The sequence below is a fragment of the Oncorhynchus nerka genome, linkage group LG28 (assembly GCF_034236695.1).
Source record: "Oncorhynchus nerka isolate Pitt River linkage group LG28, Oner_Uvic_2.0, whole genome shotgun sequence".
Lineage (NCBI taxonomy): Eukaryota > Metazoa > Chordata > Actinopteri > Salmoniformes > Salmonidae > Oncorhynchus > Oncorhynchus nerka.
In genome coordinates this window covers 80359177-80383879 of record NC_088423.1, presented here as the reverse complement: position 1 = coordinate 80383879, position 24703 = coordinate 80359177, and the positions used below count along the sequence as shown (strand labels likewise).

General features: G+C 41.0%; 1 protein-coding gene across 1 annotated transcript in view; it reads right to left on the bottom strand.

The window, feature by feature from the left end:
- Positions 1–24060, bottom strand: part of LOC115123129 (carbohydrate sulfotransferase 8-like) — a 263485-nt gene extending 239425 nt beyond the window's left edge. Inside the window, exon 1 of the mRNA XM_065013163.1 lies at positions 23536–24060. The gene's annotated coding sequence lies outside the window, so the exon portion shown is untranslated. The remainder of the gene's footprint in view (positions 1–23535) is intronic.
- Between the last annotated feature and the right edge of the window lie 643 nt (positions 24061–24703).

Sequence of the window (24703 nt, the reverse complement as noted above, 5' to 3'; positions counted from 1 at the left end):
GGACATACAGTGGAGAGAACAAGTATTTGATACACTGCCGATTTTGCAGGTTTTCCTACTTAAAAAGCATGTAGAGGTCTGTAATTTTTATCATAGGTACACTTCAACTGTGAGAGACGGAATCTAAAAAAAAAATCAGAAAATCACATTGTATGATTTTTAAGTAATTAATTTGCATTTTATGGCATGACATAAGTATTTTATACTTTTATTGCAGTGCCTTAGACCGCTGCGCAACTCAGGAGCCCAAATAGGGCTAGCACGGTGTGGTGTTTAACCAGACAGAATCCAGAGGGAATGCAGACGTTTGGAAATGTCAAGTTGCTGACATCAATAACAACGCAACGCACAGATTCACCTGAACCTTATGCAACAGAGACGTGATGCCATTTTCAGTCATGGTTTTCTGGAACAATCTCCTACGCAGACTGTTTAGGCAAACATACACTAAGGTGTATTATAGAGCACTGAGACAACAGTAGGAACCTGCAACCCTCACTGTGATGGATTGGGTGTCCTTAACCTGTCTGTCTGACAATGAGACCCAATCTGAGTCTCACTTTGTTCCACTGATTGTTTTTCCCTACAAATTGACTCCTTTACAAGTACAGTATGGCACTCGGGATTGTGACGGGTTTTCTCAGAAAATCAGGTATTGATGACACTGTGACACTCTAAACACCACAAACAATTACTCATTATGCACCTTTGTTACTGTCGTTATTTCCATAATCATTAGTGCTACTTTGGGGAATTAAACATGGGCCTTTATTATTCAAACTAATGATAGTTACCAAACTAATGATTGGTTTAATCATGCCACGATTTACAGACCCAAGTTTATGTATCTAACTTATTATGTGTGAATGAAAAGGTCAGTGGAATACAGTGTATATAGGATATACATTTTCATTATATTGTCACAGCAAAATAATCCTGCAGAAACAGGATTTTTATGTTTAGTCCATAATCTTGCTTGGGTGAATGTTAAACTATTGCCTGGCTAAAAGTAGGCTACATGAAAAGTGCAATACTGTTAATATAAGAATGTGTTAGTATGGGTTTTCAGTGAATTCATGTAAATCACAAAGCTCATCTGCATTTCCTATGGTACGGGGATATTATCAGCAACAAAAGAGTGACCAAATTAAGATCCTACATCTGTACTACAACATGGCATCATTGCAACCAGGACTTTAACCATAGGTTTACCACATGGTGGCGGTATGAACGTTTTGACAGAAAGCTCTGCTGTCTCTTCTGCCCCTGAGAAGGTAATTATCATCCTACAGAAGCTCCTACGCATCCATTTGACTTCGATTCACATGAAAGCCAGGTGAGACAGAAGGGACAGACTACTGAGATTTGGAGAGGCCTGTGTGACCCAGATACAAAGGAACTCAGAAAGACAACAGTAATGTTCTTTCAGGACTTCATCAGAAAACATCACAGTGAACTCTATTGAGAACCAGGACACAAATGTTGAGATGCACACATACAGTTGAAGTCGGAAGTTTACATACACCTTAGCCAAATACATTTAAACTCAGTTTTTCACCATTCCTGACATGTAATCCAAGTAACAATTCCCTGTCTTAGGTCAGTTAGGATCACCACTTTTTATTTTAAGAATGTGAAATGTCAGAATAATAGTAGAGAGAATGATTTATTTCAGCTTTAATTTCTTTCATCACATTCCCAGTGGGTCAGAAGGTTATATACACTCAATTAGTATTTCGTAGCATTGCCTTTAAATTGTTTAACTTGGGTCAAACATTTTGGGTAGCCTTCCACAAGCTTCCCACAATAGGTTGGGTGAATTTTGGCCCATTTCTCCTGACAGAGCTTGTGTAACTGAGTCAGGTTTGTAGGCCTCCTTGCTTGCACACGCTTTTTCAGTTCTGCCCACAAATTTTCTAAGGGATTGAGGTCAGGGCTTTGTGATGGCCACTCCAATACCTTGACTTTGTTGTCCTTAAGCAATTTTGCCACAACTTTGAAAGTATACTTGGGGTCATTGTCCATTTGGAATACCCATTTGCGATCAAACTTTAACTTCCTTGCTGATGTCTTGAGATGTTGCTTCAATATATCCTCATAATTCTCATTCCCTCCTGCAGTGCACCAGTCCCTCCTGCAGCAACGCACCCCCACAACATGATGCTGCCACCCCCGTGCTTCATGGTTGGGATGGTGTTCTTTGGCTTGCAAGACTCCCCCTTTTTCCTTCAGGTTATGTTGATATAGGAACCAATCCATCCTGATCAGCAAGGGTAATAATCTAGACTTGGACCTTGATGTTATCCAACAGCCTGTTTATTGGCACATTCTCTCCCTGTAATGATATCAGGGAAGGAAGAGCTGATTTAAAACTAATTGCTCCTACTTCTATTCCCTTTCACAGCCTGAATCTTTCCTCTAAGTTCTCCCCCCGAGGACTGGCAGATAAAATAGAGCATGTTGATGGTGATGGGAACTGGATTTGATGTTGCCCTTGATATACTAAACAGTTCTTTGTGCTTAGCATAATTGGGCCGCTTGGTTCTCAAACCAAACTTTGGAATTCCCTCCGTACAGGGGTAAAAGTGAAGCTCTTTTTACTCCATTCTACCATGCATTGACGTTATGATGAAGCATGTCCAACGGGTGTGTTAATGCTGTGAAATGAGTTTTCACGGAGCAACTGGTGTCATTTGAGATATATATATATATATATATATACAGTATATATAGAGAGAGAGAGATATATAGAGAGAGATATATAGAGAGAGAGAGATATATATAGAGAGGGAGAGAGAGGGAGAGAGATATATATAGAGGGAGAGAGAGGGAGAGAGAGGTTTCCATAGCCAGGTGACAGGTCTAAAATTTGAGAGGACTTAAACACTTGGGAATGATAGATTTCCATTAAGCATTTGTATTTGTATTTATTATGGATCCCCCTTAACTGCTGCCAAAGCAGCAGCTACTCTTCCTGGGGTCCAGCAAAATTAAGTCAGTTTATACCATTTTTAAATATTACAATATTTTCACAACACACTGTGTGCCCTCAGGCCCCTACTCCACCACTACCACATATCTACAGTACTAAATCAATGTGTGTGTGTGTGTGTGTGTGTGTGTGTGTGTGTGTGTGTGTGTGTGTGTGTGTGTGTGTGTGTGTGTGTGTGTGTGTGTGTGTGTGTGTGTGTGTGTGTGTGTGTGAGACAATGTTTGTGTTGCTTCACAGTCCCCGCTGTTCCATAAGGTATTGTTTTATCTGTTTTTTAAATCTAATTTTACAGAATTCAGGTGATTGAGATCTGGAGAGTGAGCTGCGTTCAGGGGATCTATGTGATTGAGAGTGTGAGCTGGAAAGTGGGCTGGAAAGTGAGCTGCGTTCAAGGGATCTATGTGATTGAGAGTGTGAGCTGGAAAGTGGGCTGGAAAGAGAGCTGCGTTTAGGGGATCTACGTGTTTGAGAGTGTGAGCTGGAAAGTGGGCTGGAAAGAGAGCTGCGTTTAGGGGATCTACGTGTTTGAGAGTGTGAGCTGGAGGCAGACGTTACACCCATAGTCTGTACTGGACATGGGGACTGTGAAGAGACCTCATGGCATGTCTTGTTGGGTATGCATGGGTGTCCGAGCTGTGTGCCAGTAGTTTAGACAGACAGCTAGGTGCATTCAACATTCAATACCTCTCAGAAATAGAAGTAGTGATGAAGTCAATCTCTCCTCCACTTTCAGCCAGGAGAGATTGACATGCATATTATTAATATTAGTTCTCTGTGTACATCCAAGGGCCAGCCGTGCTGCCCTGTTTTGAACCGTGAGGTATTGAAAAATATATTTGAAGGAAAATGCTTTTTGAATCCTGGAAAAATTCTCCTCCTAAATCTAAACACAACAATTGCCAAGGTATGGCTGCTATAATTTGGCGACCGGAACGAATTCAATTGAAATATGAGTTATAGATCTGTCATTCTCATTGAAAGCAAGTCTAAGATGCTTCCCGTTTAGTTTAGTTTTTGCGTCTTTTACATTCGGTTTTGTACACCAGCTTCAAACAGCTAAAAACATACAATATTTCTGGTTATGGAAAATACATTTCACAGAGGTTTAGATAGTACAATGATTCTCTACACAATGACTGCTTGTTGTCACATAAACAGAAATTAGGCGTACTATTAGAATTTTAGCATCCAGAAAATGGTGGATGCTTTTCTGCATATTGCACCGTTAAGAAAAATATACAGATGTCAGACCTTAATTAACTTGATCAGTTTTTTGTCGGGGAGAATTTTCCAGATTTTTTATTCTTTCCTTTTTCCATTATGATGCAAAAATACAGCCTACGCTTCTTCTAAATTATATAATTTCTAGACAGACAGACAGACAGACACTATTTCCCAGGATGGGAAATCTCAAATGGCTAGTGGTAAAATCTGCCAGCTGAGAGAATGATCCTTTGAAAAGGACATACATCACAATATGACAATCTTGGATGAACATTAGAAGGTACTGTGTTATTTGATATTTACCCTAGAGAGTCTTAGGAGGCTTACTGAGCCAATAATGAAGAAACCCATGCCACATATATTTAGATCCATCCCACAGATAGCAATGCAGCTGTGGATATTAAATGGAGAGAGAGGAAACATGGAATGAGGTACACATCAAAAATATTCAGACCATGTTACAGTAAAACACTTGGAATGAATCTTGTATTCTTCCATTCCATTCTCCCAGTGGAGCCTCGAAACGGAACCTCATAGAAATGGAAATGCAAATCTATGACAACCAACTATGGCATTCTGTATGAATCACGTGAATCATATACATTCATATATATTTATGGCAGCCTAAATGTGCCAGATAGATTGCGCCAGTTTGGCACAACATTCATCTAAATTACTGGCAGCGTAAAGGAGCCAGCGATATTGTGCAGGTCTGGCACAGCAGCTCAATAGCTTTCCCTGTCTGATACTGTATAAATGACCTGTGGTAATGTAATGAGTGTCAAGGACTTAAGTTCAGTGAAAGGGGGACCCAGAAAGGGGGACCTCGAAATTAGAAATCACTGGACTGCAGCCAATCTTATCACAAATCTATTTAGACTCCCATTGCTCTGAGCAGAGTAGGACAACACTGTTGCTCCGTTAGGACCGAATTTGAATAGCATCTATTAAAGGAATAGTTTCTCAGACTGGTTTGCCAGATTGGGTTGGTGCTTGTCTATAAAAGAGAGAGAGACAGACAGAAAGAAAGAAAGAAAGAAAGAAAGACAGAAAGATAAATGGAGAGAGGAAAGAGAGAGAGAGAGCACTCCATATCAAAAATGCAGAAATTTCACTAAAATGCATAACAGCAGGAGAATGTCCCCAGCCTCAGACAATGATAACAGAATAATGCATTATGCAATGAAACCAATGGTCAAATAAAACTGTAAGAAACCCAGTGGTCGTGATAAACCAAACTGATGTCACATCTCCGATTGAAACCAGTCACAATAATCATGTTACTACTATAACACCATGCAACAGACGGTATGCCCTTGTCAAATCATATTGAAATGGTTTGACATACACTAGTTGTTATTCGTGTGAATTATTCATGTGACTCTCTTGGTGCTGATGTCATTACAACAGGATGTTGCCATGTGCAGCCTCAGGGGAGTATGATACCTATTGGGATTGTTTTCTTCTTCACTCTAACACTTTCTAATTACATTTCAGGCATGGAGATGAGAAACCTACAATATGTGGATATCCTGCTATTGTGTTAATAACATGTGTATTAGGCTCTCTGGATGGTGTGGAGTATATGGCAACACAACAAGGAGAATGGAGATGAGAACATAGAAAGGAGATGTCTCCTCTGCTCCAGGTGCTTTACGTGGAAATGAGAAACAAGCTATACAGTAGATATGCCAATCAGTGACAACGTGACTGAATACATCATTGCTAGTTTCCACACCTTTTTAAGAAAGATACTAATTTATTTGGGGAATTTCCGACATGTGAAGAGGTCTGCAGAACATCTATCATTCTTGGAAAAGCACAATTCACAATTTCAGTTTGCGTGACGCAGCAACAGAAATCTCTGAGGCGTCATGCGACTCCAAATAAGTGAAACGCTTTTGTTTCAAATGAAAAAGCAACGCTGAGATGCTGACTAATGAGTGATGGGTGGGTTGTTCTCCGTTTGTCTGAAATGAGCCTGACTTCCCCTCAGCTAAATGGTGTTCAGCATTACCAAGCAGGTCCCAGCCAGCACTGAGATGTTTGCTTTGATGGTGCCAGGACCAGCTGATTAAAACAGAGAGCAGGTTGGCAATTGCTGAAATTAGTGAGAGTGAAGCCTCACGCGGTGCTGCAGTCCAACCCCCCCCCCCCACCGCCCGCATTGTCCCTGCCCTTTCCTCACAGTTGATTTATCCTTCAAACTGTCCACTGTGGGGTCAGATGAAAGTTGGTCCGATGTCGAGCTTTGGTGGGAAGACGGAGTCGTTTTCATTTGCATTGCTTTGACAGCATTGTTAACCATCCTTCCCTATCACAGCTCTTTTACAGTGGAAGCTACTGTACGGTACACTCTGTCCCCCTTACATTATCTCTCTAACAAAGGTGTCATTATTAGCACATGTCAAAGGAGAGATAAAATGGAAATGTAATTGAATTTGGGCCAGACTCCTGTGAGGATTATGATTATTAGCAAAGCCATTATGTAGCAGAGAAGAAATAGTACTGTTATATAGCACAAAGTATTTGCTCTATAGTTCCACTTGTTAGATGTTCCAATCTGATTAGATCCAAATGAGCAAAAGACTGAATATGTACACAGATAATGTACCAAAAGGATCTGAAAAAAGATTCAGCTGTTTGATCATCAAATATATATTTTTTAAATTGCTGCTCTACAAAAATTAAATATTCCTTAGAACATATCAACTAGATCCACAGTAAACACCATTATTTAACCTCACAGACTGTTTACAGCAACAAGCTGAGAAATTAGACAAGGTCAACATTTCTGGTACATTACCTAGAGGACCCAGGCTCCACACCAAATTCAACCCCCTGAGGTGTATTCACTAAATGGGAGAATCATCAACAATGTTTTAAAGATGATTATTATTACACAGTTTAGGTAACGGGCTGTGAATTAGTAACTTGGTTGACATTAAGCTCTCATGGCCAGCTGGGATTACTTCATGGTTGATTAATGACATTAATATTCTTATTGGGAAAAAACAGCAGATATATCTGCCTCAATGATTATGTATCTGTACTGGGCACATATTTTATGTTGTGGGATTAGATATACATTATTGAGATTTATACTTTCCTGTCCTGTTTAACTGAGCTGTTGATAGGCCATTGCTGAAACACAGTGTCAAGGTCAATATGCTAACAGCGTGAACTATGAACTATGAACTATTGAGAATGGTGCTGAAGGTCAGGTGGGACAATGGGTTGGAACTAGGTTTTAGCCAATAAGGTTTTCGCATGTTCATTGTTGACAATTAACTTCCTCTATTTAAGCAAGATTCCATTGGAATTTCAGTTATTTCGATTTTTGGGGGAGTTGGGGGACTCATTCAAAATGTATTCTCTTCTATCTTCATTGACAGTAGATGCAGGTACATATATTGTATAAATAGCTATAATATCCATACTCCAAATAGAAAATGTGCTGCAGTGGCACAGTGCCTAGTCATGAGCAGAGATGCTGGACTTAAATGACCATACATCACAGTCTAGGTGAATGCCACTGGCTGAGCAATATTCATACTACAAAGGTCAAGAGGGATAAAAGGGAAACTGTAGGTGATGCTAGAAGTTGTAGAGCACAACCAATTACTTTCCTGTGATGGTCTTCAACAGTTTCAAGACTAGACAGAGCAATAGCTTTCACAAAAGCCCCAAACCCCTTTTAGAAGGTGGTAATAGGTCCAGGTATAGGACAAACCTAACACAGCAGAGGCTTTCTGTATTACAAGTTAACTTTCATAGACAAGAGTCCATTTGAATGGAATGAATGAAAATGTACAGGGGAGCATTTTTCAGAAAGCAATTTCCTCTTGGTTGTTTGTAGAGAGTTTCTGTGGGACATATTCAACACAATATTGTCTGATAAAACATCTATTTAAAAATAACCTACTTCCTTCCTATCCCCAGTTCTGGAGAACAAAGGCAGCAACAGGTGACAATCAGTGGAACTGGTATCAGTACCAGCAGCACAACGAATAACGATACTGCACCATATTTATGTTAAGTAGCACATTGTAGAACACTGTGGGACATACTATAAGAGAGTGCATTCAGCTTGGTTACAAAACATGTTTGACTGCTCCTCATTCATTTGTCAGTGTTATGGACTGTACTGTAATGTACTGTACTGTTATGGACTGCACTGTAATGTACTGTACTGTTATGGACTGTACTGTAATGTACTGTACTGTACTGTTATGGACTGTACTGTTATGGACTGTACTGTAATGTACTGTACTGTTATGGACTGTACTGTAATGTACTGTACTGTACTGTTATGGACTGCACTGTAATGTACTGTACTGTTATGGACTGTACTGTACTGTACTGTTATGGACTGTACTGTTATGGACTGTACTGTTGTGGACTGTACTGTAATGTACTGTACTGTTATGGACTGCACTGTAATGTACTGTACTGTTATGGACTGTACTGTTATGGACTGTACTGTAATGTACTGTACTGTTATGGACTGCACTGTAATGTACTGTACTGTTATGGACTGTACTGTAATGTACTGTACTGTTATGGACTGTACTGTAATGTACTGTACTGTAATGTACTGTACTGTAAATTGGCTCTTGGATCATCACATTGTCGTCAGTCACTCATGTAAAGTAGACATTGTATAATCTGTGTTAATACTGAAGATGAAGATTTACTACATAGTAATAGGCAATCTGCTCTCCTGGAAGCCTGATCCTAACTGCAGATGTCAAGTCTTTGTATCTTTACCTGTTGTGGTCGCTCTTTGTCTCCAGAAACACATCTACTAATAAAGCCCCCGTTATTCTATCCATCGCTCATGCTTTCCAGGCCTGCCACTAATGGTGACTACTCACTCTGAACAAAACTGGCTCCATTTGAAAGCTGTCCTTTAGTATACGAAATTGACCGGCTGTAGTTAGCTGAGAGCAAGTAACCTCGTAGAGCAGCGGAACCGAGTGCAGACTACCAATTTTTTTCATTTACCAGCATTGTAGAAAAGAAAGGGTCTGACTAGGAGTCACTATTAAATATCTATATTCTCTGATACAAGTGAAGCTCCCAGATCTCACTCGATGTTGCGATGAATTATTTGTTGCAACATCGAGGTGTGTTGCTGCGTGTTTTACAGATCGCACCAGCAACAACTACTATAGCTACATCCTTTGAATGTTGTATCTACCCAGTGTATATGACCATGTAAGGTAATGCTGGATGTGCTACTGTGTGATGGTGAGGTCAATGCTTCATTAACAAATGATGAGCTAAGCAGTGACTCAGAGTTGAGTATAGTGGACGATACATTAACAACAACAAAAATGGTGAACCCCAGTTTATATGAGTATACAGCATGTCTTTCAACAGGTCCATCAATAAACATACCCGTACAAGGGAACAAGGAAAATAAAGATAGATTTAGCATCTTAACTGAATATATTGATTTACAGCCTTAACATAGTCATTCATAGTCTTCCCTTGGTCATGAGCTTTACTGTATGTTCTCATGGACCTGTTATCATTGATTTAGAAAATCTAAAGATTTCTGAACTTACACATTGTCAGTGAGACACTGTGCTACCTTTGAAATAGTTTCACATATGTATACACAGGTAAAAAATACATGTGTAATTCTGAGTAAATGTTGAATGGCATTGAGTTAAATTGTCAGAGGCAGCTGTATTTAAAGATGTTTGACATTAGGCCTCTAACTCACAATAAAGTGTCAGTGGGCCAGATAGACAGACCATGACACGAGATAGTACACGTGCCATGTCCACTTCAGTAGATGCAGTATTTAAGCCAATGGTTAAATGAATCCTTGACTGGGATAAAATGTTGTAGCTCAAATAGACATCATAGCATCGGGTGTTACATATTCTGTCACCTGCAGTCAACCCCTGCTGTTGGTATGAGAGGCAGATCTGTAAGGGGACAGTGAAGAGGAACTGTTCTAGCATAGCTACTGTTTCAGTTGTTCAGGTCACCCAACAATCCCTACACATACAGTCACAACTGCTTAAGTACAGTACGTGGTGGCCATTTTCAAGCACTAGGCTAACCCATGTTAGTCAAATCAGATTAGCAACTGTTTTGCACTGATTACACAATAATGTAATGAATGTTTAATAACGGCTCAAAAAAGGGATCATGGTGCAAATGGGATTGTGTGGGCTTTTTCAGACTGCAGCAACTCTGAAAGGCATCAACCTAAAGCTTGCTGTTGAACACTAATGCTTAATCTTAATGACAAGCCTTCATTAAATATGAATACAAGGCACCTATGCTTTGGGAATAATAGGTCCTGAGCATAATTAGTTTAACTGTGGTGGGGCCCTATCATAACCAGACACTCAGAGACAAGCTTTAACGGCTACTGTAAAGCAGTGGTTCTCAACTGGTTTTGCCTCGGGACTCAAATTGAACCAGGTGTTTGTCTCAGTCGCGACCCAATATACGCACTGCGAAAAATAATCGCCAAAATACAATCTGGAAAACAATGCTATATTGATAGTAAATGTAGTAATTATAGGACAAGGGCACAACATTCCCACCACTTTCATTGTCAATAATATCATTTTGCCCACATTTTGCCCATACATTTTGCCCATACTTTGTAAGTTCATTAGAATTTTACAAATGTTCTACCTGGTTTAATATTTTCAAGTTCTGACTGGATAATTTTTCCATTGTGTTTTTATTTATTTAAAAAATTATTACTCAGACACCCACACTGGTAGGAAATGAACAATGTAAGGTAATAGACTTTGCTTCTTGGAAATGTTTTTCCCATTCCCAGTGTGTGGGAGAGGGCAGGGGAAAGCGCACTCATCAGTCATATCAGACCTCCTGCAGGGCCAAAGAGGGCAGTGATTGGTTGGTAATTAAACTATCTGGTAAATGAAATACTGATTGAATTAGCAGAGTGATCCCTTCACTGCCTCAAGTTCTTGTTTATTAATTTAATAGTGCAGAAACGCTGGAGAATTTTGTAGAATTAATTCACAAGGTGTGTTTTTCTCATTCAGGCGTGCAGTAAATATTGATAATTGAATATATCTGTCCCATGTATTTGGGTCTTTCCCAAGGCTTGGAATTAATGAATTTATGGGAAAACTACCCTCATTACCTCATAAAAATGTACCTTAGCCTTTTATTACTTGTTATTGGTTAATGCACAGTATTATACAGAGCCATGATCGCATTGAACTCCCAACCAATTACTCAAGCAAACAGCAAAATTACCTTTAAAAAACGTATTAAACAACATCTCCTGGAACAGCGAGGACTGTGAGGGGACACACACACAAACACAAGCACACACAGACACACTTTAACACACACATTTTGTAGTTGTATTATTTGTATATCATTGTATTTAAAATGTGTGTGACTGTCCTTGTCTATCAGTTTATCAGTGTTTTTGTCACGCACTGATCTGTTTCACCTGTCTTTGTGATTGTCTCCACGCCCCTCCAGGTGTCACCCATCTTTCCCATTATCCCCTGTGTATTTATACTGGTGTTCTCTGTTTGTCTGTTGCCAGTTCGTCTTGTTTGTTCAAGTCAACCAGAGGTTTGTGTCTCAGCTCCTGCTTTTTCCAGTCTCTCTTTTCTCGCCTTCCTGGTTTTGACCCCCGCCTGTCCTGACTCTGAGCCCGCCTGCCTGACCACTCTGCCTGACAGACCCTGAGCCTGCCTGCCCGACCCTGAGCCTGCCTGCCTGCCGCCCGGTACCTTTGCCGCTACTCTGGATTATCGACCCCTGCCTACCTTGACCTGTTGTTGCAATAAACATTGTTACTTCAACACAGTCTGCACTTGGATCTAACCTGAAACCTGATAGTTGTATTACTTTGTGTTTTTTGTGGACCCCATAAATAGTAGCTGATGCTTCTGCAAAAGCTAATGGGGATCCAAATAAATAAAGAAAACAAGTAAATATTAAGTGTGGTCAGAATATATACTACACATTGAACACTAGAGAAGGTGCTATATATCTAGAGAGAGAGGGTAACAGTTCAGTCAAGCTATAGCAGTTCTCTACGTCTGTAATACAAATAGCCCTACGACAATCACAAGCTTAATTATGACTACAAAAATTCATGTCACATTACACAAACCTAACATTAGTAACTTGTGAGAGGGTGAGTGAATGAAAATAATAATAATTAGAGAGAGGGCTTCCTACTGGGCACAGATAATTCAACATATATTCCACATGGTTCAAAGTAATTTCATTGAAATGATGTGGAAACAACGTTGATTCAACCGGTGTGTGCCCAGTGGGTTGCTATCTCTATCTATGAAAGCTGTGGTTGAGTCATTTTTCTGGCTTCTAAGGAGCGATACTGAATCATATTTGGACGATGTCGTCTCCAGTGAACCTTCCACCATCTGTAGTAAGATGTTCTGTTAATCTAGCTTTCAGAGACCGACACGTTGACAATACAATATGTCAAATGTAGTATTCAAATGGAAGGCAAATCTATGCAGCAGCATTGTTAATGCGTTTCAATAAAACCACAATTGCTAACCACCTGCCACACCTACACTTCTGCATGAACCTGGTCTTTTGTGTCACAATTCAACTGAATAACATGTGACTACATTTGAATGTTTGCTGTTAAAGTAACATTGACTCTATTTTCACTCTGTTTTATAACACAGCTGATAGCTCTCTCAGAGAAAAGTTCACTCACTGAGGCTGCCCCGGCTACAGTGTACCGGTGTCTGTGTCTGTATCACAGAACGGCTGAAATGGCTTGAATACCGCTACACTGCCAGCTAATAACTTGACAAGCTTTAGTGCAGAATACATTTGTGTAATTAACTGGTGCTGAAACACAGTTGCCTAATTGATCAACACCCTGATACCTGGGCGGTGGGTTCCACAGGAGTTAAGCAATGCTTTCAGAGCCCCACAGAGGAGGAGTGGAGGGAGAGTCCCGAGCGGAGGGCAGGCTGGGCTCTGGCTCCCTGGCTCTGTTTTCTAGGCACAGTGCCATCCATCCACAAACTAACTCACAGAGCACCTGGCCCCTGCCTGCTGCCTTTATCCTCCCTCGGCCTTCAGCCTCCGAACGGTGACCTTGTCTGCCTGGAGGAAGATGTTCATCCCCCTGAGCAGCAATATAGCAATACACATCCCTGGCTCCCTAGCTATACAGAGACACGCAGATCAAATCCGCTCCCCAGTTCATCCTCACCTTTATTTCAAGGCCAAGACAAACGAGCGTTGTCACTAGGTACCGTACAGCAACGTCAAACTCTGGGAATAAGGACATTATCTTCCTGAGAAATACTGACTGGCACAAAATCCACAATGATCTCTCAGAGCATCCCCAGCAGTGAACCAAAATAATGTTTTCATTTCTCAATTGATCAGTTGCATAACTAATACCTTACCTGGTAGCTAAAACCACAGACAAATGAAACCTGTACAGGTACAATACACTCTTAGAAAAAAGGGTTCCAAAAGTGTTCTTCAGCTGTCCCCATAGGATAACCCTTTTTGGTTGCATGTAGAACCCTTTGGGGTTCCATGTAGAACCCTCTGTGGAAAGCGTTCTACATGGAACCCAAAATGGTTATACTTGGAACTAAAATGGTTCTACCTGGAACCAAAAAGGGTTCTTCAAAGGATTATCCTATGAGGAAAGCCAAACAACGCTTTTCGGTTCAAGATAGCATCTTTTTTTCTAAGAGTTTAGGTACTGTTCTTATGAAAGGTTCTTTAGATAAAGCCTAGTGCAAAGGCAAGAAAACAATTACCAGTACATTAAAAAGTATTGTTTTAATTGCCTGCATTACTCTGCAATCCACAGTTTGTGTCGGGTTGGTTTTCAATCTTACCTCAGTTCTAGCCAGTGCTTGACTTGGGCAGGGGCTCACATCAAATGTTCTACTGCTTGAGCTCCTGTTCCTATTATAGAATATTAGCTCACAAGTATTGTGGAGCTCCTGCGCATAAATATAAACATTACCGGCACCCAAAATGAGTACCGGCACCTATTTCATTCCAAGTCAAGTACTGGTTCTAGCAGGAAATACATTAATAAGATGTGTTATCTTGGTTGACAGACTGAGCTGAAGTATCCAGTAATGTAGCCATAAAAACTGAAGTACATTATTAATTATAGAGATGTATTGATCATTTGGTGTTCAATTAGGGCAACAGGGAGTAAAGAGATTTCCTGTGTCCCGGAAACTCACTGCTATGAACATTTTATTATTCCAATTACTAGATTGCCTTCCTATTGAATTTGATCTTAAAAATTTACTGAGTATACCAAACATTAAGAGCACCTTCCTAATATTGAGTTGCATCCCCCTTTTTGCCCTCAGAACAGCCACAATTCGTCGGGGCATGGACTCTACAAGGTGTCGAAAGCGTTCCACAGGGATAATGACCCATATTGACTCCAATGCTTCCCACAGTTGTGTCAAGTTAGCTGGATGTCCTTTGGGTGGTGGACCATTCTTGATACACACACGAAACGGTTGAGTGAAAAACTCAGCAGCATTGCAGTTTCTTGACACAAACCGGCACAAAACTACCATACCCCATTCAAAGGCATTTCATTGTTTAGTCTTTCCCATTCACCCTCTGAATGGCACACATACACAATTGTCTCAAGGCTTAAAAAATCCTTCTTTAACCTGTCTCCTCCCCTTTCTCTACACTGATTGAAGTGGATTTAACAAGTGACATCAATAAGGGATCATAGCTTTCACCTGGATTCAACTGGTCAGTCTATGTCATGGAAAGTGCAGCTGTTCTTAATGTTTTGTATACTCAGTGTAGGTATGTTTGATTTCCCAAATCAATGTGGTTCCACTGCCTCCTTCATTCTGCAGCCTGAGAGTCTGTCACGCTGGTATAAAGGATTTGAAGACAGGCGCAGGAATACTTCATCTGGGTTTTTAATACACCCAAAACAAGCATGTATACAAAACACAGGGATGCACCCAAACAAAAGAGCGAGGGTAAACCTCGTAGAACAACAAGGAGAGACCCAGATGCAGACACAGGAGGCAGATGGTTGGAGTCTTACAATGTTTATTCATCCAAAGGGGTAGGCAAGAGAATGGTCGTGGACAGGAAAGAAGGTCAAAACCTGATCAGAGTCCAGGCAGACAGGCTCGTGGTCAAGGCAGGCAGAATGGTCAGGCAGGCAGGTACAGAGTCCACAAACAGGCGAGGGTCGAAACCGGGAGGACTAGAAAAAGGAGAATAGCGAAAGGCGTACGGGAAAAACACGCTTGTTGATTTGACTAAACATTCAAGACGAACTGGCACAGAGAGACAGGAAACACAAATAAGCGACACCTGGAGAGGGTGGAGACAATCACAGGAACAGGTGAAACAGATCGGGGCGTGACAAATACACAATGCCAAAACATGCATAGGTACTCGCAAGACCAACGGATATGGGAACAATAATCAACAGCCCAATGGGGAAACAAAGGGCACATTTATACAAACACAATCAGTGAGGAATTGGAACCAGGTGTGCGTAATGACACAGTTCAGTACAGCCTAGAAGGCCATTGACGTCGACCTCCAGAACTGGTGAACAGAATGAGCAGCAGTACCGGGGGGATCCATGACAGAGTCACGTATCTCTACATGTGCATCTCTGCATGTTCAGAGAACGGTCTGGAGGTGGTCTCTCTCTCCATCTCCCTCTGTCATTCTCTCTTTCTTTCTTTCTCTCTCTCTCTCTCTCCTCTGCCTCTCTCTTTTGCTCTCTTTCTCATTTCTCTGTGCCTCTCTTTTCCGCTCTCTATCTGCCTCTCTCTCCACAACCACCCCCCTCTCTCCCTGTTCCTCTCTCTCTGCTTCTCTTCTCTCTCTATCTCTCTCATGCCCAACAAAGAGCACATTTGCAGACTCTCCCCCACACTCGTCTGAATCCTCTCTGCTTCCTCCCAGCTATTCTTCCCACGGTAGCGACTCACATTACACCATTCTTCACTTTAATGCACTTTAATAGCATTAATATCTCCTTTTGCTCCTTGAGCTGCAATAAACACCCCTTACATCTTAAGAAAGCTGCTTAAAAGCAATTGACAAGGGTAGTCTACCACAACAGATAGGGGGAGTGGGAAGACAACCATAATGATTCAGCTGTTTTAATGCATTATCGTTCTCTCCCTGCATGGAGCACTCTGTAAACAGGCACTAGAATATGTAGAAAAACAACACGAGTCACATGTCACCTTCTATGCCATCCCAAGTTTCACCAGAAGTGACAGTGAAGGTCGGGTCGGTCTAAAATGACAGGGGGCTCTAGCATAAAGATAAGGCTCTACTATAAAACATCCAAACCAACGAGTGTGGGTGCCTCTGGTTTTGGAGGAGGAAAGAGAATCCTCCCTCTGCATTATTCAATGGATCTCCTCCTCTAAATAACAGCGGCTGCGGATTGTTTGACATCCCAAATGAATAATTAAGGGATGACCTTTTGTTCCCATTAGAGGTGATGGACCAATATCACATTCATCCACTTCCTGTTTGAGGCTCAGGCTGCCATCAAATAGCACTCTATTCCCTTTATAGTGCACCCAATATTACACTTTATATACATCACAGAAGACTGAAATATAACAAAACATTTGCCATGGAAACACCAGATTTCTGGCGTAAAAATTATAATAATGTTTATTAATTATGAAAAATATGAATAACATTCCACCCATGAGGCTACTAGAGGGCGCTTTGGTAATTCGACTGCAAGAACTACCCAGTAAACTCAACTGGTGTCTGATTCTCCAGCTCCAAACCAGTCGACAAGGCCATGGGTGTTGCCAGGTGATGCTGCGCTGTATGGAGTGCGAAGATTCTTGGCATTGAAAGAGGCTCAGTGTTCAAGGGAGCACATATTTACAACCGGGTGAGGAATAATTCAGTGTAATCAGAGTGCAGATCATGCTCTTATTCCTTCACAGAACAGATAAAGAGCAGGCTTCTTTTCTCTCTCTCTCCCACCCTGCTCTCTAGCGGCCTGCCAACTGGAAACGGTGAAGGAAGGTTAGCTCTTTGAAGCCACTGTGTGTGTTTGTAGTCATGCGCTCCTGCTCCACATTGGGATCTCTGGTGGTTCTTCTTTAAAAAGAGCGAGATCTTGTAATGTCGCACAAGCCACTGCCTACGCACTGAATCACTGTCCTTAATCAAAATCAAGAGTGATCCAAACCCCCCTCCCCCAGTCCAGGGTCCCCTAGCTACACAGTACCATGGGTTCAATACATCCCCATGGTAGTAACTGATAGGATCTACTGTATATTATTATAAATCCTATAGTAACAAAAACTGCAGATTCAGCTTGGAAAGCAAAAGGTAAAGTAAGTGAGTTACAGAAAAATGTCATGATTTCACATACATTTTTTATGTGAAATCATGTGAAAACATATGGTTTTGGAAAACCTCACATGTGATCACATGGTAACACATGTAGTTTCATGTTATCACATGTTGCTTTACATGATATCACGTTATCACATTAACTTCACATAAGATCACATATGATCACATGGGAAAAAAGTGGAACACTTCACTTGTTCACAAGTGAAATTCATATATTTTTTCCGTAAGGGACTAACAGGTGTGAGGAGTAATTGCTCTGACAAACACACACACATGCCCACACATGCACACACTCTCTCTTTCTATAACACACAAGCAGGGTGGCTGGGTCTTGGATATCCATAGACCGGCACGTTTTTTCACAGGACCTCCACTAGGCAGGGTAGCCTAGTGGTTAGAGTGTTGGACTAGTAACCAGAAGGTTGCAAGTTCAAACCCCCAAGATACAAATCTGTCATTCTGCCCCTGAACAAGCAGTTAACCCACTGTTCCTAGGCTGTCATTGAAAATAAGAATTTGTTAGTTAAATAAGAACTTGCCTAGTAAAATAAACTATGTGTGCACACGCTTGTGCGTTCACCATTTTTTTATGGGTGTTATAGTAAAGCCCATAGGCAGCTCCTGAGTTTCAAGTTTGGGGATGCTTGCAATTTATCCTACCATTTCTATCCATCTTCGTGACAGTTATGATCCTTTTTATATGCGCATTTTCAAGGAACAGTTTCACTTCAATAATAACGGTCCAGTTTTTCAAAATCATTTTCACTCGGTTAATCATAAAGATCTGAAGTAAGATTCTAAAATTCTAAGAGTAATAATGTAACTAAGGCGAGAGCATCAGCCTCTGCAATATGACACATTGATACGCTGTGGCCCATTGCCGGCTAGAGAAATGAGTGAATAGAACTCAGAGATAGCCCATAGGCCAATGCAGCAGTAGGCCTATAACTTCCATCATCAACTAAGTAAAATACATAAACCTAAAGCCGACAAATAAAAACAGTAGAAAATCTCCTGATGAAAATTCTGGTTCTTTCAATCACATTAATCTCTCTACTCCGCCTGTCTGCCTCCTTTTCTATCTGTCTTGACTTGAGCTATCGCTAGTGAAGTACAACATTGTATCAAATCATCAACTGGGTCCGGCCAGAAGCTGTTGCTAGCTAACTTGCAACATTGTGTCAACTAGCCTATTCCGGACCCTCATAGTTTCCCCGCACCAGTGAGCTGGAGACAAACAGCTGTTTTTTAAAATTACATTTCCACTGGATATATGGGATCATCAGATCATGATATTTTGCTCTTTCACTCTGAGGCTTGGTGATTATCGAGGCCGGGAGTGTTGGAAAGATTTTTAAAATACTGAGGAACTATCATTCGCAATGGATGTTAATAAAAAAACAGACTTCGTTGACAATGTGTGAGGTGAAAACAATCACTGAGAAGCTAAGCTTATTACTGGTGGATGTGGTGAGTTAAGACAATCAGACATTGCCTAATGGGCACTTTCTTATATTTACACGCAGCAGATTAGGTAGGCCTATTTCTATGCGTGCTCAGGCGCTCCTGAGAAACCAGACTCATGCTCATTGCTCATGGAGCACTTCAAACAAAAGACAATGAAAAGATTGACAACACTTGTAACGGTTATGAAATAAACCAAAACGTGTTTATCACAAGTGTAACAGGTTGTGAACTCCGCAAACAACGTTTCCATTCCGAGAATGAGCATGGTAAATGACTGTAATTAATACATGCATTAACAGAAATTAATGTAACCAAATGAACGGTACATTTACTAGGCCTACTGGTGACAGATGTAATGCGGAATTTATTTATTTTTTAAAGCAATTAAAGGGCAAACAATTCATCGAATGAAACAGTGAATGCGCAAGAATTGATGAGAGACAGCTGAGTGCATTCTGAAGAGCTGAGTGTATGCATTCTGAAAATAGACACGGCATATCTTCGCTGCACACCCCTCCCCTTCTTCTTCTTGCAACATATTAAATTATACTCAAGACACATTATCTTCACGCATATTTTAGATATTTTTCACTGACAGCCGCAACTCAATCAGGTAGACATTATTGCAACACGCGCTGCCCAAATTGTGACCTTCCCAAATAGGCATAGGACTACACAGCTATTTTTAAAGAAGCTAATGATCCTCTGTGGCTAAATCATACTATCTGATGAAGTATTTTAAATGTTTTTATTTAGACAGGAGTAATTATATAATTTTGGCAAAACATCAATGTACTTTAAGGGAAGCCAGTATCCTAACAGTGCACTGTGGACCCGCCAACTTGCCTTTCCAATTCACATGAGGCTGAAACCAGAGACCTGTATATAATGACGAGATGCTCATCTCTCTGCCCTAACAACGGGAGTCGTTGTCCCAAAGGCGGGAAGGCAGGCGACAAGCTTAGGTCTGCATATTATGCCCATAGAAATGCATTAAGCCTATTCTGGACAGATTTCGGAGATTGTCAGCCCTCTCGCTTCGCCTCTGCTGAAACTCTCTGACCGACGAAAGCATCTGAGTGAGCAAAACAGCGCCCCTCTGTATTACTATATTTAGCCCATATATCTGATGCTGTCTGGACAGAAATGGTATGACATTCCATACTCTTTTGGTCCAGACAGGATCAGATACTGTACATGGTCTACACATATTGAGACAGGGGGGCTCTGTTTCACTCACATATGCTTTATCTGAGATTGATGCATCTTTTTGACAGCGCATCTCGGTCAAATAAATCAATATTTAAATATTTTATTTGGATGAGCAAGGAGATATGGTAGGGGGCCCGCCCATAACGCTGGCCGTGCACACAAGCACACTCACTCTCACACCGGCAGTAACGCATCCCTAGCTTCCAGCTGGGCTTGGATTGCACTCTTCCCTCCGTTCCGAGGAGCCGTTGGTCACTGCAGAGCCATCTGTGCTATGTCCCAGCTCCACTGGGCCTCTGCCAGCCTCAGTATGAGCACAGCATCTTCAAGCACATTTTGTACATGTCAAAGCTCTGCTGTGTCCAATGACCCTGGCCGCTGACAGAAGCCATTGCATTCAGTCACATGGACACCACCTCAAAGGGGGACTTATTCTCTAGTTGGACAGCACCTGCATTCTCTGGCACCAAGTGAAAAGGGGTTGGGGGGCATTTTAACATGATTAACATACTCATTTCCTGTTACAAAAAAACTAAGTTGCACAATACTGCACAAATATACCACATAATGTTTCTATAATCAGCAAATGTACAGAGTGGCTTCACAGAGGCCTAAATCTTGATGCCCAATAGGACCCCAATGACGGCAGAAAGCTGAGGTCCTCAAAAAGCCATTGAATACGCTGCATCTATTAGGGATCAGTAAGAGCTGGAGTAGCCTAATAGATCATTATAATAATTTAAAATTACATCTTCCACAATGTGTCATACCCATGCTTATTGACTAGGTCACTTTTTCAGAGCTAGTAAACACAGCAATCGTGTGTGTTCTTTTCCCCAATATGTTTCTATTGTGTTCAGCAGAGCACCTAGCAGTAAAGTCATAGATTTGTAGGAGAAAAACATGAACTGGCCAAAGAACGGATCACTGACCTTCGTCATCAATTACCAAGAGCTTCTTTTTTTGGCACAAAACATAACATGTTTTTGGAAGCAAGGAGGGGAGAACAAATGGAACCCAGTATGCTGAACTCACTCACTCTTTGTCATAAAGTATAAAGTGATGTAGGCCTATTTAAGGGTTTGCAGTTTGCACTGCAGTTAATACTGACACCTGATCCTTGCGACCATCACCTTTATAATCCGACACATCCTCTGGGTCAGCTCCATAGGGCATCTCTGAGCCACATATACTGTAGGTCAGATACAAACTGCAATAGTAAATGAAGCCTACACAAAACTTTCTATACGTTATCCACGTCTGTTATCCACACAGGCACTTGAACCTACACAAATCGATAATATAAAGCTGATCCTCTCAAGTCTATTGTCCCTTGGATCCTGTAACGCAGGGCCATAACCACACCTTGCTGTCACATTCTTGTCTTTACCCTACATGCAGCAGGTGCTGTTGGAGACTGGCTTATGTTTGTTTTTAATGACAATTTTTTGTTATTTTACATTCTTACGTTTAAAATGGTGGGGAGTGTATTTATTCTCAGATTTCTGTCTGCCTCAGTGCATCTGGTAATAATGAGAAATTGAACAGAATCGTGGTTCATTTGAAAGTGGAGTTAAACACAGACATCAATGTGCCATTTCCCATCTCACAAAACAAGGTGAAAATAATATTCCAAACCAAATAAGAATGCTCTGTCATTCATCACAGAAAATATTTACACTCAGTCTACCTAGCCCGTCTAACCTGAGACTTGAAAAATGACAGAGCATTCTTGAATCGCAGTATGAATAATGGGATACTTTCCCCATGTACTCAGTGTATAATTAGGATGAACACAATTTGAGTTCATTCACTGACCACTTAAATTGAATAATGCATGCTTGATATGGCAGTCTGCAAGGAGCAACTAGGCATGACTCCAAATGAGAGAAAGACAGTGGCAGCATTCATTATGTTCAAACTTTGGGAGAGGAGAACCGGGGCAAAGAGGAGCAGAAGAATAACATCTGCTTGACTAATGCCAATAATGGCAAGGTACAATACCAATATATGGTGCTGTATGATGGATACCAGAGGAGAGAGCATGATCATTTCTTCAACAAACACATCTATCCACTGTAACTAGGCTACTGTATGATGGATACCAGAGGAGAGAGCATGATCATTTCTTCAACAAACACATCTATCCACTGTAACTAGGCTACTGTATGATGGATACCAGAGGAGAGCATGATCATTTCTTCAACAAACACATCTATCCACTGTAACTAGGCTACTGTATGATGGATACCAGAGGAGAGCATGATCATTTCTTCAACAAACACATCTATCCACTGTAACTAGGCTACTGTATGATGGATACCAGAGGAGAGCATGATCATTTCTTCAACAAACACATCTATCCACTGTAACTAGGCTACTGTATGATGGATACCAGAGGAGAGCATGATCATTTCTTCAACAAACACATCTATCCACTGTAACTAGGCTATAGGTCTTATGTCACCTCTAAAATGCGCTGATGAAAACTATAGGTCAATGCAATCCACAGTTTGATTCCTATGAGCAAAGGCAAGACCACAGAAATGTGTAGGAAAACGTTTCTCGCACAAAAGTAGGCTAAGAGATAGGTCTACTGTAGCGGCACAAAAACAATTGTATTAACAATATATATATATATCAACTAGTGATGACTGTCTCTACAGGTGACAATTGGGCAACTGTATATATATATGTATATACAGTTGCCCAATTGTCACCTGTAGTTAACACAGCCACAAGTCATCACTAGTTAACACAGCCACACGTCATAACCCCCCCTTTTTCTACACTGTATCTTCTAAAAATCTGATTTTAAACCTAACCCCAACCTTCACCACACTGATAACCTTATGCCTAACCATAACCTTAAATTAATAGCAGAAAGCACATTTTGGTTTTCATACATTTTTACGATATTGGCAATTTTGACCTGTGGCTGTGGTATCTAGTGGAAAAGGTATGAGACAGTGAGACAATAAACAAATCAAGCCAATATGTGCTAATGAAGTTGTTATATTTCAATAATAACTAAATACGCTACGTGTATCAATGTAGCCTATCAATATGATGTGTAACGAAGTTCTGTAACATTTTCAACATGAACAAGAACACAAAAACTTGACTGACTGAATACAGGTGAGATGTCAACCCAGACTACAAAAGGTTTGAAGACAGTTGGCCTAGTTATGTTTTATGACGTAACTGACATGACAAAAATATTATCTAGAAACGTACGGGAATTAACTTACCTTAGCGAAAGCACCTGATATCATAAAGCTGACAAGACGGGGCAGATAAGTGTGGTTTCGTGTACTGATTCTCCTCACTCGTAGATCAGCCAAGTCCTATCTTCAGCACCACCGAAAGGGCGTCCGCCTATTTCTTAAATAATAGGCTTTTCCGACTAAACAAACCCGAGACAAATATTAGCCTACTGTCTCTACAAGTTAGATGTCTCGTGGTCAAGTCCTGGTTGCAATAGACCTGGTTAGAGCTTCGTCGGGTAGAACTAATGTGAAAAGATGAAGCGATGGACGGTTCGCCAATCAGACAGCAGCAGTATTGCACTCCACTCTTGTGTCTTGCGCTTGAGTTTTGCATCCCGGGAAGTCTCCAAGGAGAGGTACCTCTTATTTCCTCCAGGCAACCGCTACAATAACAGTAATGTCTGGTGATACGTTGAAAAACTGATGAATAAACTACATTTCATCTTTTGGATTTGAAGTGAGACAAAATATGAACATGGCGACAGTAGCATAGTCACCGACCCAGTGCGCGCCCTTAGTATAGTATTAGCTCAGTAACTGGGAGCGGTTGTTTCCTGCTTACCTGAACACGAGTCGATGCCGCAAATGCCAGAGATTCACCGTATAGAATCCATTTTTATCTGTCTAGCCTAGCGCGAAGCGGCTATACTGTAACTGTCTGAGATCAAGGTGTTCGCCCGTGCTGTGAAATAAGTGAAATAAAGCCGGCTACCACGCGACAGAGACAGGTGCGTCTGCTTGTCGTGCAATAAAAACAGAATAGTTAGAAGGGGAAAAAATGCTGATGTGGTGTTTGCACTATATGTTTACGACCACGCACTGTGATAGTTTTTAAATAACAACGTATATTTAATTAGAGTAAAAACCCCAAGTGACATATTTTCATTCCCAAGATAAGTTGACAATCGACATAATTGTAGAAGGGAAATCAGTCTGGAATGGATAGAGACATGCCTCACTCTACTGTAGCCTAACTCACATATAGTCCAATAGAGAAAGTGGTAATAAAAGCCATAAGGGAAGTTGTATGGTTCTGAATGGAGACTTTGGTCCCACACCAAAAAGTGTATCAGCCCAGCCAGCTTTGCTGAAAATGTGATTATGTTGTCTCTAGGTGTCCATCATAGACCTCATCCCAGACAGGCACAAG